Here is an 11,835-nt window from a genome sequence, read left to right as displayed (position 1 = left end):
ACCATTCCAAGCCCGACGATCGTGAGGAACTTCGTGTGAAATCTCCGAGGGAAGGTGCACCCCGCTTCATCGATCCTGTTGTCGAAATAAGTGGCCCGAAGACTTTTCCCGCGAAGATTCCCGCCTCCTGACGGCTGCGACGGACTGCTGCCCTGACTGTAGACCTGTTTTGGCGCCTGGCGTAGACCTTGGTATAGCGAGACGATAGACGGGCCTTCCTGGTGACGCCATTGATCTTTGAGTTAAGTATTTGTGGGTCGCTCCCAGAGTTCTTGGTTGTTGACACTTTAGCGAGTGTTTTTTGTTGTTAACGCTGTGTGAGTGTTTTTGTCGGTGACACTTTGCTAGCGTACTTTGTTGTGTTGTTTGACGACTGCAGCCGCCAAAAACCGAGGGTTTTGTTCTTTGCTGGGACCTGGTAAATCCTGTAACCCTTGAAGTTTGTGAAACTCGGCTAGCGTGCAAGATGCCTGGTTGCAGTACTTTGTTTAGTTGTTTCAGACCTTGTGGTACGGATTCCCGACTGGAGGACTCGTGTCCGATACCTCCGGTTGGAACTCCCACTTATGAATTATATAGTAAGCATGGGCTAGGCCCGATTACCTTTAATGATTATTGGATTAAATACACGAAGAAGGACGGTGACCTTCGTTGGCCACCTCATGGTAGCTTCGAGGCCCCGATCTTAGATAATTTAGAGATCAAACTGTTCGAAAGAAAATCAAGGCCGGCCATGTTTGATGCCTTTCGGTTGTGGCGCAAGGAAGCCCGACAGAAAGAAATCAGACAGAATAAACGTAGTCAGCGAGAGAATGTTGCTACTATAGTGAAGAAAGCAGAGCAGTTTCAGCGTGATAAGGAGGATAAGGATAAGGAAGTGTTTGATAGACTACAGCGTATGACTGTTGATAAATGTTATCCCGCTTTGCCTACGGAGTCGGAAAAGAAGGAAGAGCCAGTTGAGGATCCTTTAATGTCTTATCTCATGAAGTCGCCACCTCCGTACGTACAGGGTACCGCAGCTGCAGCTCCTGTGGTTCCTGCCGTACCTATTCTTCCGCCTATTCTTCCTGTGCCTGTTCCTCAGCCTGCACCCGCTCTTCCGACTGTTCCTGCTCCTTTGCCTGTTTCTATCCCTACTGCTCCCCCGCTTCCACATACTCCTGCTCCCGCTACTGCTCCTGTTTTGTTAACTCCTGCTGTTGCTACTGTTTCTACTCCTTCACTTGTTAGTCCTGTGTCCTATACTTCTCCTTCGATTCGTTCTCGTACTACTCCTCTAGCAGCTAGCTTCTTTCATTCGCTCGGACCTGTTCATGGGTCCGCTAGCTCCGATGGTCCTCAGAGACGTAGTCAGCTTCCTGGAAACAGAGAACGTGTTGCGCTATATAATATGGCGATGGGTTGGATGGTAAACCCTTTTAGAAATCCACCCCGTGTTGTACTCGAAACGTTTTGTCAATTCAATATACCAACCCAGAGATACGTGTTTGATGAAATGTGTAAGTTCCTTCGCGATCAGATATCGGCTGATGCGCCTGACGAGGTGCTGGCCGCTTTGTCTGATCTTCAGCTTCAGTTCTCGAACGGACTGATAGTGGATACCAATGTTCGACGTGCTGTTGAGCGGTTGCTATCCTTTCGCCCCGCTCCGATCCCTCATGCATTATTTGTTGAGGATATTGAAAGACTGCCAGATGAGTCTGGTCAGTTTCCCATGCGTGAAGTGCCACCGGTGTGGATGCCAGGTAATCCTGCAGCTGCTCCACCCGTTCCGCCTTATTTCCAGAGAGTATGGATACATCTCCCATGGAAACGCTCGGAAGTGCTACAGGTGAAGCAATCTTTGCCTGACCCTCGCAAAAATCCTACAGGGTATTACAAAGAATTATCGCAGCTTGTAGACGCTACGATAATGAATCTTGCCGATATTGATATGTTGTTCGGCAATGTCGTACCGCAACCTGTTTGGGCTAAGATTCGGCAGGAAAATCATCCGAATGAATTAGGTGGTGATTGGGCTGCCATTGTGGCGGCGGATGGGTTACAAACTGGTGGGGCTAAACCTGAGCAGATGATTACTGCTCTTCCTCAGCGAATAATAACGTTAATGAAAACTCTTATGCCAGCCATGAGGGTAAATTGGGATAAATTGTCAGCTTGTAAGCAAAAGAAGGACGAGAGTGTTTCCGACTTCTTTACGAGGTTTGAGGAAGCATTCATTGACCATAGCGGTCAGGATATGGGTACCGAGGGTGGTCAGCGATTGTTTGTGGATAAATTTGTTTCGAACTTATTGCCCGATTTGAGCAATAAATTAAAGAATTCGGAAAGTGCATGGGCCATTTCTACTTCAGCTCAGATATTGGCTACAGCACAATATTATGAGAATAGAGAGAAAGAAGAGAGCGACCGTGCTGATAAAAAGACGAAAGAGCTGAAAACTAAAGTGTTGCTTCAACAAGCATATCCCCCGCGTTCAAATCAGAGTAATTCGCAACAGAATACATCGCAGTCGCAATCGAATAGATCTCAGAATCGTAATGACTCCTCTTCCCAAAGATCTTCATTGGGGTACAATCAATGTGCTTATTGCAGACAAGAGGGTCATATTAAATTCAATTGTCCTGTCCTAAATGAGCGAAATAGTGGTAACTCATCTAGAGGAGGTCGTGGTGGTCCGCAGCAGGCATCACGTGGTAGGGGTCGTGGGACTCAGAATGACCGTTCTGATAACTACTCTAATAATAATAATTGTTTCGATCAACGTGGATCATCGCAGGGACGATCTGCGCAGTATAATGTAGACGACTATTACGTCGATCAGGGAACTGACGACAGTAATTACTAGGACAGCCGAAGACAAGGAGAGGGAGTGGTATCAGTTCCGGTTGATCAGAGAGGGCCTTACGTCGCAGTTGCTACATCGGGCGTCGTTGAGCCTTTTCTGTTGGACACTGGTGCAGCGAAAAGTTCTATTGAGCATTAGAAACTCCCTGGCGCACCTTTGTCTGGCTTAACAAATGTTTCCGTTGGATTCTCTGGCGCCCCCGTTAGCAATCCAGTTTCGTGCCCTTTGCCCCTTACAATTGGGCCACGTGAGCTTCAGGCTCCGTTAATTTTGACTACTGGTTGTGGTGAAAATCTTTTGGGCCTGGATTTGCTTAAACGTTTGTATGCGACTTTGTATTGTTCTCCTGCGGGAGTACAGCTTACGTTTGGAGAGAGGGTTGTCTCTCCCATGTACTTGTCTCTCGACAAGCTCCCACCGGAATTGAGTTCTCTTCCTGCGTCTTTGTGGGCAGCAGGTCCAAATGATGTGGGCCTACTTGATATCTCCCCTTATGTTGTTCAGTTGAAATCTAATGTGCGTTTGCCACGTATTCCCCAGTATCGTATCTCTCTTGATGGTGAACGAGCGTTGTTAGCGATCATTTATGATTTGATCGAGAAAGATGTTATTGAAGAGACTCGGGGAAACGTGTGCAACAGCCCTGTGCTGCCCATTCTTAAACGTACGGATCCTTCCAAACCGCCTGTTTATCGTTTTGTTATCGATTTACGGGAGGTGAATAAAATTGTGGTTCCCCAATTCCCTGCTGTGCCTGACATCACGGCATTACTGACTCTGATTCCAGCTTCTGCATCGTGGTTTTCGGTGATTGACTTGAAAAATGCGTTTTTCAGCATCCCGATTGCCGAGGAGAGCAGGGACCTTTTCGGTTTCTCTCTCGGTGGACGCAGCTTCCGGTTCAAACGCGCTCCTCAGGGCTACTGTGAGAGTCCATCGATTTACAGTCAAGCCTTGAAGGGTCAACTGGATGCGTTTAGGTTGCCGGTCGGTGCGGCCTTAATCCAATACGTCGACGATTTATTGGTGGCGGCCGATACTCAGGACATTTGCAAAATTGCTACAGTGTCGTTGCTGCAACATCTCTGTGAGTTGAATCACAAGGTGTCACCTACTAAACTCCAATATTGTTGTCAAGAAGTAACCTACTTAGGTCACTTATTGTCAAAGGAGGGAAGGAGGTTGACCCCAGAAAGAATTGCAGCGATTGCGCGAATGGCTGTGCCAACAACCCAAAGAGATGTGCGTGCCTTTCTAGGTATCACGTCGTACTGCAGGCAATGGATTCCTAATTTTTCATTGCTAGCGAAACCATTGGTGGCTCTTACGTGCAAGGATGTTTCAACTCCTTTACCATGGACGGAAGAATGTCAGAAAAGTTTTTCTGAATTGCGTGATTCATTGTGTTCGGCTCCTGTGTTGGGTACTCCTGACTACAGCAAACCGTTTACATTATATGTTCACGAGAGGGAAGGTTGTGCTTTGAGTGTCTTGACGCAACCTTTTGGTGGTAAGCAACGTCCATGTGCATATTTTTCCTCGACCTTGGACCCAGTAGCTAGAGCATTGCCGAGTTGTTTGAGAGCAACTGCGGCAGCTGCGGTCTCCATCCGACAATCAGCAGGACTGGTCATGGATAATATGCTTACGGTGATGGTTCGGCATGCAGTCGATACTCTTTTGAATCGTACGAAAACTCAGCATTTGACGAGTGCGAGGTTGTCTGGGTACGAGTTGACGTTGTTGGCAAGCCACGTTCAAATAAAACGTTGTAATGTTCTGAACTAGGCAACTTTGTTACCAATCAGTGCAGAGTCAGATGAAGTAGCAGAACATGATTGCTACTTGAGGACCGAAGAAGAAACAAAAGGTCGAGTGGACCTTAAAAACACCCCATTGGAAGATCCGGATGGTACTTTGTATGTGGATGGGTCATGTTTTAAGTTGCCGAATGGTGATGTGACTACTGCTTATGCTGTTGTAACGTTGAATACTGTTGTTGAGACTGCAAGGTTGAATCAGAATTCTGCCCAAGCTGCAGAATTGATTGCTCTCACTAGAGCATGTGTGTTAGCAAAAGGGAAACGTGTGAATGTGTTTACCGACAGTCAATACGCATTTGGCGTCGCACACAGTTTTGGACGATTGTGGAGAGAGAGAGGTTTCTTGACGTCGCATGGTACGAAGATTCAGCATGGCCAGCTTGTGAATGACCTTTTGGATGCATTGACGTTGCCTAAGCAAGTAGCGATTGTTAAATGTAGTGCGCATCGTAAGGTGACGGATGATGTTGGTCGTGGTAATGCGTTTGCAGATGAGATTGCTAAGGAGACTGCCCGGAACCTTAGCACTCGAATGTATGTGACGAGTTCGGTTAGGTGGCCTACAGAATCGAGCATGTGTGAGGATACTATCGAAAGTGTGAAAGAACTTCAGAATGAGGCCACCGAGACTGAAAAGGCGAAGTGGAAAGAAAGTACGGGAAAGTTGGATACGAATGGTTGTTGGATTGATTTGTCGGATCAGAAAAGATGGTTGTTGCCCGATGCGTATGTGCTGGCCGTTGTGACAATGGCACATGGGTTAGCACATAATAGCGCGAAAGGTATTTGTAAGTTGCTGTCTCCTGTGTGGAAGAATGATGGTATCACGAAATGTGCTGAACGTTTGGTGAAGAATTGTATGGTGTGTATGATGTACAATCCTGGCAAAGGAACCCCAACTCCTCCTGGCAGTTTTGCTCCCCCTTCATGTCCCTTTGAGGTGATCCAATTGGACTTCATCCATATGGAGCGATGCAATAACCTGAAATACGTTTTAGTTGTGGTTTGCGCATTCTCCCGATGGATCGAGGCTTATCCTCTCAAAGACAATACTGCTTTGTCTACCGCAAAAATCCTACTGAAGGAATATTTTCCTCGGTACGGAATGCCTAGAGTCGTGTGGTCAGATAACGGAAGTGAGTTTGTGGGTAGTGTGATGAAGAGTGTGTGTAAGGGCCTTGGAATTAATCAGAAATTCCATAGCGCCAATCATCCCCAGTCAGCTGCTTTGGTTGAAGGGTACAACGGCACCCTTAAACTACAGCTAGCGAAGATTCAGGCTACGACTGGTCTTTCGTGGCCTGACGCTTTACCTCTAGCGTTGTTGTCAACTAGGACGACTGTACACTCCCGAGTAGGGCTTAGTCCCTATGAAATAGTGTTCGGCCGTCCTGCGAATGTGTGGGGGGTTCCTAGGCCAGGAATGTTTTCTGATCTTGAGTATCCAATGTTGATCGATTATCTACATGACCTGACTGCTAAACTGAGGTTAATTCACCAACAGGTTTACGACGCATTACCGACGCAAACGGAGGGTCCAGGCCACCAGCTCCAGCCCGGAGATTGGGTGGTGACGAGAAATTTTTCACGCAAGAATAACCTGGACCCGAGGTTTACCGGACCCTACCAAGTGCTCCTGGCCACGAGGACTGCCGTTCGTCTCGAGGGACGTAAGAATTGGGTGCATGCCACGCACACCAAGAAAGTCCCTATTCCTTTGCCGGCAGACCAGTGGGTAAGGAGAGGCTTTGCATCATCTGAATCTGAAACATTGCCGGCGTTTGTACCTTTTAGCGACGCAGAAAGACACTGTCGAACAATTAGCATCAAAAGACTCAAGACCAGAACACTCGACTGATCAGCAGGACGCTGTCTCTTCAACGGATCCTTTGTTTGACGAGCAGACACGTCCTGGGAAAATCCGATACTTTCTGCGATCTCGTACTAAGAACTAATAAAAGATCCTGCTTTGTTGTATTGACAACTGCATTATCCCGTTTTCCGTGATCAGTTTTGAACATTTGTATTATTGTAATTATTATTGTATATATATATATTGAGCTTCATTCCATATACTTTTTTTGCTTCCACAGCTGAGAGACTTTGTTTTTGCATATATATATACATATTGTGCATTTAAGGCCGTAGGGCCGCGCGCGTACTTCCTTCTGGATAGTAGGTCTTGACACTAGGTTAAAGGCCGTCGGTTCCTGGGAACTCCTAGGGATTGACTATTGCTATACAGAACGAAGTGCGTCAAGAAACGTTGCGGACAGTCGTAGGGAATGCCATTCTCAAAGCTGAACGATTTGGAAGGAGCACAAGCTCATAGATTCAAGCTGCAGCAACTCAGTCGTACCAAATGTTTTATATTCCAATTATTTGTATTGTTTCTGACTGCTTCTGCACTTTTGGCGGGTGGGGTGTATTACATGATGTCTTACTTCTTACCTTCTGCTACACCTACTCCTACTTCTGACCCTAACCTTACCTCTACTGTTTCTCCTCATTCCTTTCATATGTTACCGGAACATGAGCAGGCTAGACGTGTGGAATTCCGCAATAATTCCTTTATTCAGCTTCTTCATCAACATCAGTTAGTGGTTAACACTACTAATTGTTGGGTGTGTGGGTTGATGCCACATACTACGGATAAGGGAATCCCGTATCTGGTGTTACCGTATAGTTCCCAAGGGTCTGCTCGAGCATTTCAGACAATGTTTCGAAGCGCACTAGGTTTCCACCCCATTCGAGAACCACGTTCTCCCTACTCTGGTCCTACCTCGTATCAAAAACCTTTGTCGATAGCTATAGAGGATTTAGATAGTGATATCTATGATCCCTCGCTTATTCCCGAAGAAGAGGTACAAGCTTATAGGGTCCTAAGTAGAGGTGAATATAGTGCGTTCACTAGCGAAAAGCAGCTTAAAAGCTCGCCTCCAATATGGGTCGTACCCCACACTGGTAATTTTTGTCTCATGGGTCGTGGCCGAAGATCTCAAGCCCGACTTGGAGCAAGTGCTTGCACTGAAAATTACATACTGCCGATGGTCTCGTCCCCTGTGTTTCTGGCTGCCAAGGGTACATACTTTATCTGCTATGATCGTGCATATGCATGGTTGCCCGCTGACTTCATGGGCTCATGCTTCATTGCAAATCTGTTGCCTCCGACGTTTACTGTAGATGCCGATTATCATAAGACTAGGGTTGTGCGAGGCGTAATTAGCGAAGAGGATACTGCCGGTCAAGAGGCAGGAGACTTTTTCAAGGGTTTCCTCCCGTTTTGGGGACCTATGGTTAATAGTAGGAACCTGAGACAGTTGACTCGAGTGGTAGAATCGACAGCTAATATTACTGCCAGTGCCCTTGGTAATATCACCACTGAACTTCAGGCGGAGAGACTTATGACGTTACAAAACCGTATGGTTTTAGATGTCATTTTAGCAGATCGAGGTGGGGTATGTAAGGTGATCCATTCGAGCTGCTGCATTTTCATTCCGGATAATGCTCCAACTGTTTATCAAGCCATCTCGAGGTTGCATAAGATCTCCGAATCCATACACGTGGATGTAGGGGATTGGACGTTACTTGGATGGTTTTGGGGCCTGATGTCGACGTGGGGTTGGAAGATTCTGATGATCATCGGGGTCGTTGTGGTGTTCCTGTTCACGTGTTGCCTTTGTGTACAGTGCGGTCCTGCCTTATGTGGCCTCTGTGCTACAACGTGTATGAGACAGCCGCCTGTTACCAATGGGACTCGGTTGGACAGAGCTATGCTACAGCAACATCTCGATGATCTGATGAATATCGATTATGATTCCGACTAGTGCTTGCCTACATGAGGGCAAAAGGAGCGTCTGAGGTTCCGTGACAATTGTAAGTGGTGTTTTTGACTCGCACGAATATGGTCGAGTCTGGTATCTATGAACCGCAAATGACGAGTTTAGTAAGTGTGCGCAGTTTCGCTGTGCTAACTTAAACCGTTCGTTTGTTATGTGGGTTTTTCATCTGTACCCACGGGTTCCATCTTAGATACGGCATCCATTTTGTCTCTTGCCCTCAAGTAGCCAGCGAACGGACGATGTCCGCTTCGCGACCCTGGGACTCCCAAGATATTTGCGGAAGACACATGTCCTTTGTAAGTGTCTTTATGATGAGGGGGGTGTTACTGTAAGGCAGATGGCGCCGCTCAAGGCTCATCTTGTTGCACGGACTTATTGTATCAGCCGTGCATCTCATTAGGCACGTCCCTTTGATGTCTGTATCTCGTGTTTCCCGATACCTCCCCTTTTACACCCTTTCCGATCTCCCCACTGTCTCCGTCTTCCTCTGCACCTGTCTTTGTTCCTACTTCGATCTGTTTATTATCGATTGGAATGCACTAATGTTGGGAAGATGGGTTTATACAGTTGGGAACCGCCAAATGTTTCCGCACTTGTGATCCGGACCCTATGTGTTTCAAAGTGACCAAAGCGACCCCTCTGGGGGATAATGGTGGGAACCGGGTTGTAAACTTTTTTGTATCATGTTGTCTTATGGGTAAAAACTGTATAAAAGGAGCGATCTACAGAACCAATTTGAAGCAGTCTCCCCAAGTTGCACGTGTGTTGCTTGTCGTGACTACTGTATTCCCTGCAGTAAATAAACCTTGAATCTTTGACGCCGAAGGAAGTGTCCCGTGTCTCTGTCATCTGTACGCCGGAGCAGGTTACCCACGAAGGTTTCAGGTGTTGTGCCCTGGCACCGCTGGGTCCTACAGAACCCAGTCCTTCACAGGGTCCCATGTCCTGAGATGCGTATGCTGGAAGGGTGTGGTGTGGGTGTACACCAGCCATGAGGGAGTGGCTGTGGCATGCTGACATCTAGACCTGTGACCAGCAGATAACTAGAGGGAATACCTGGGACATGTAGCGTTACCGCCCCCCCTGTGAGTGTAAGTGGAGTGGGCTGTCCTGTGTATGCCAGTCTAGTATAAAGGTGTGAACAATGACCCCTGGGCTCTGGGCGTGGTTCCGTACTGGGCTGGACAAGGAAGTAACTAATACGTGTGTCCCTATTGTTGTGTCTGCACCACTCTGACTGCATTCGGCAATGTGTCGCCCTGTGACCCAAGTTCTACGACATGAGCCACATGGACGTAAGAGGAATTCACCGAGCCTACATTCATCCATACTTCCTCATTTGACCATAGACATGACACATCTGTGTGATTAGGAATGTTTAATGCACATTCAGTGGAGTGTTGCATCTGGAGCAGTACAGGGCCATGCAAAGTCCACATGACGATGTTGGCCCGTGGAGGGACAGCCAGAGTCCTCTAGGGAATGACACGTCCAAAGGAAGAGGAAGAGTTCAGTCCACAGTCTGATTGCTGTGCCATTGGCAATCAAACAGATTATGGCAGTCCATGTTGAGATCCAAGGTGAGTGTCGCAGAGTGCATCAGCGACAGTGGAAGGGCAGAACCAAGCAGAAACCGGCCATATGGCAGAGAAGAATGCTACTGCATCCTTCGTACCATGATGGCAGATTCATCCACATCTTCGTCCTCTGCAGTTTCATGTGCCTCACGTGTGGGTGGTGGTGTTCTGTCTACTGCACTGTGTGGCAGTGACACCTCAGGGGCCGGAGGTGGAATGTCTGGCGCACTGTGTGGCACTGACACTTCAGGGGGCGGAGATGTGGATGAAGTGGTAGCAGCAGCATGCATCAGCGCCAGGCCTTTTGGCAGCAATTCCATGAGGATGGTCTTGCGGTCATTGAGGAAACCAGCTACCACTTGCTGGTGTGCAGCCTTGGCAGCTGCTCTTTCCGCATTCGCCTGCTCCATGGTCTCCATTAACCTCCGCATGTTTCCCAACTCCCGTGTGACATCGCTAGAGCCACTCTGACTGGACATTTGTTCTATCCTCTGAGTCAGGGCTCCAGTGATGTCAGCCATGGTCCGTTAGAGAGCATGGAGCGGAATGTGGGTGTCCGTTAGGGACTGTGAGTGGTCCCTGATGGAACTTAGACACTCACATATGGCATCTAGTTTGTCTGCCATGTGGTCGAAGCCCACCCGCACCTGTTCAGCCAGATTCTCCTGACACCCCAACACATAGCGTTGGAAGGCCATGTGTTCTTCTTGGGGGTCGTGGTGGTGGGTGCTGCCTGCTGTGTGATCTGTGCAGGGGGTGGGGTCTCCCCGTAGCAGCTGGGCTGCTCTGCTCCTGGAGGTGGGCTGCGGAGGCTGTCCACGAGCCGTTGGAGGACGTCAGAGTCGAAGCTGTGGTGGTCCGCTTCGTCATCAGAGAAGAGAGGTTCGGGCTGCTCTGCAGGAGGCAATGTGAAGGGGAAATGCAGTTTAACAATGTGTCCACATCAATTTTGTCGCATTATACATGTTTTCATACAGACTGCATGACTGTGTACACTGTGGCTGTTTGTGAGGTGCTGCCTATTTGATGGGGACAGTGGACATTTCAACAAGATGTGTGTATTTGTACTTGTACATTATCAACTCACATTTCCCTGCAATGTCAAATGTGATTGGCCAGTGTCTACACTCAGTCTGCACCGGTTGTGTCCTGTGTTCTGTTGTGGACGTGTTGCGGTTTGTACCACATTGTTGTCAGTGTTGATGTGGTCTGCATGTTATGTGTGTGTGCTGCATTTCGGGGAGTCACCCCTGCAGCTCTGATTTTACTGACCCTTCTCTATTTCTTGCCATGTGCCTTTGACTTCTATGCCTATGCAGTGCTGAGATGTTGCATACTTGGGTACATTGGTCTCTTGGTGGGAGTTGGGGGCTGGGGCATGGTTTGTCCGCAGATGTGCTCGGCTCAATTGTACATGTGTGCCATTGTGCCCATCTCCCCCGTCCCCCCAGTCACTGGTCGTTACTCACCCTGGTGCTGTTGTGACCAGTCATGTTGAGCAGTGTCCGGTCTCCCAACTCCTGCCACCATCTCCCCACTGATGACTGTGGACACCATTTCCTCAATTTCGTCCAGCTCCTCTTGTGGGACAGGTCTCCCACCTCCAGTCTGCATTGCGGCCTTCGGTTGTTTCAGCTTGGTTTTGCGCTTGACATCATTCCAGCACCTCTTGACCTCTTCCATTGTCCTCGTCAGAACTTCCACTGCATTCACCTTGTCCATGATGGACTGCCATAGTCCAT

This window comes from Lissotriton vulgaris, chromosome 9 (genome assembly GCF_964263255.1).
Source record: "Lissotriton vulgaris chromosome 9, aLisVul1.2, whole genome shotgun sequence".
NCBI classification, from domain to species: domain Eukaryota; kingdom Metazoa; phylum Chordata; class Amphibia; order Caudata; family Salamandridae; genus Lissotriton; species Lissotriton vulgaris.
This window is presented reverse-complemented; position numbering follows the sequence as displayed.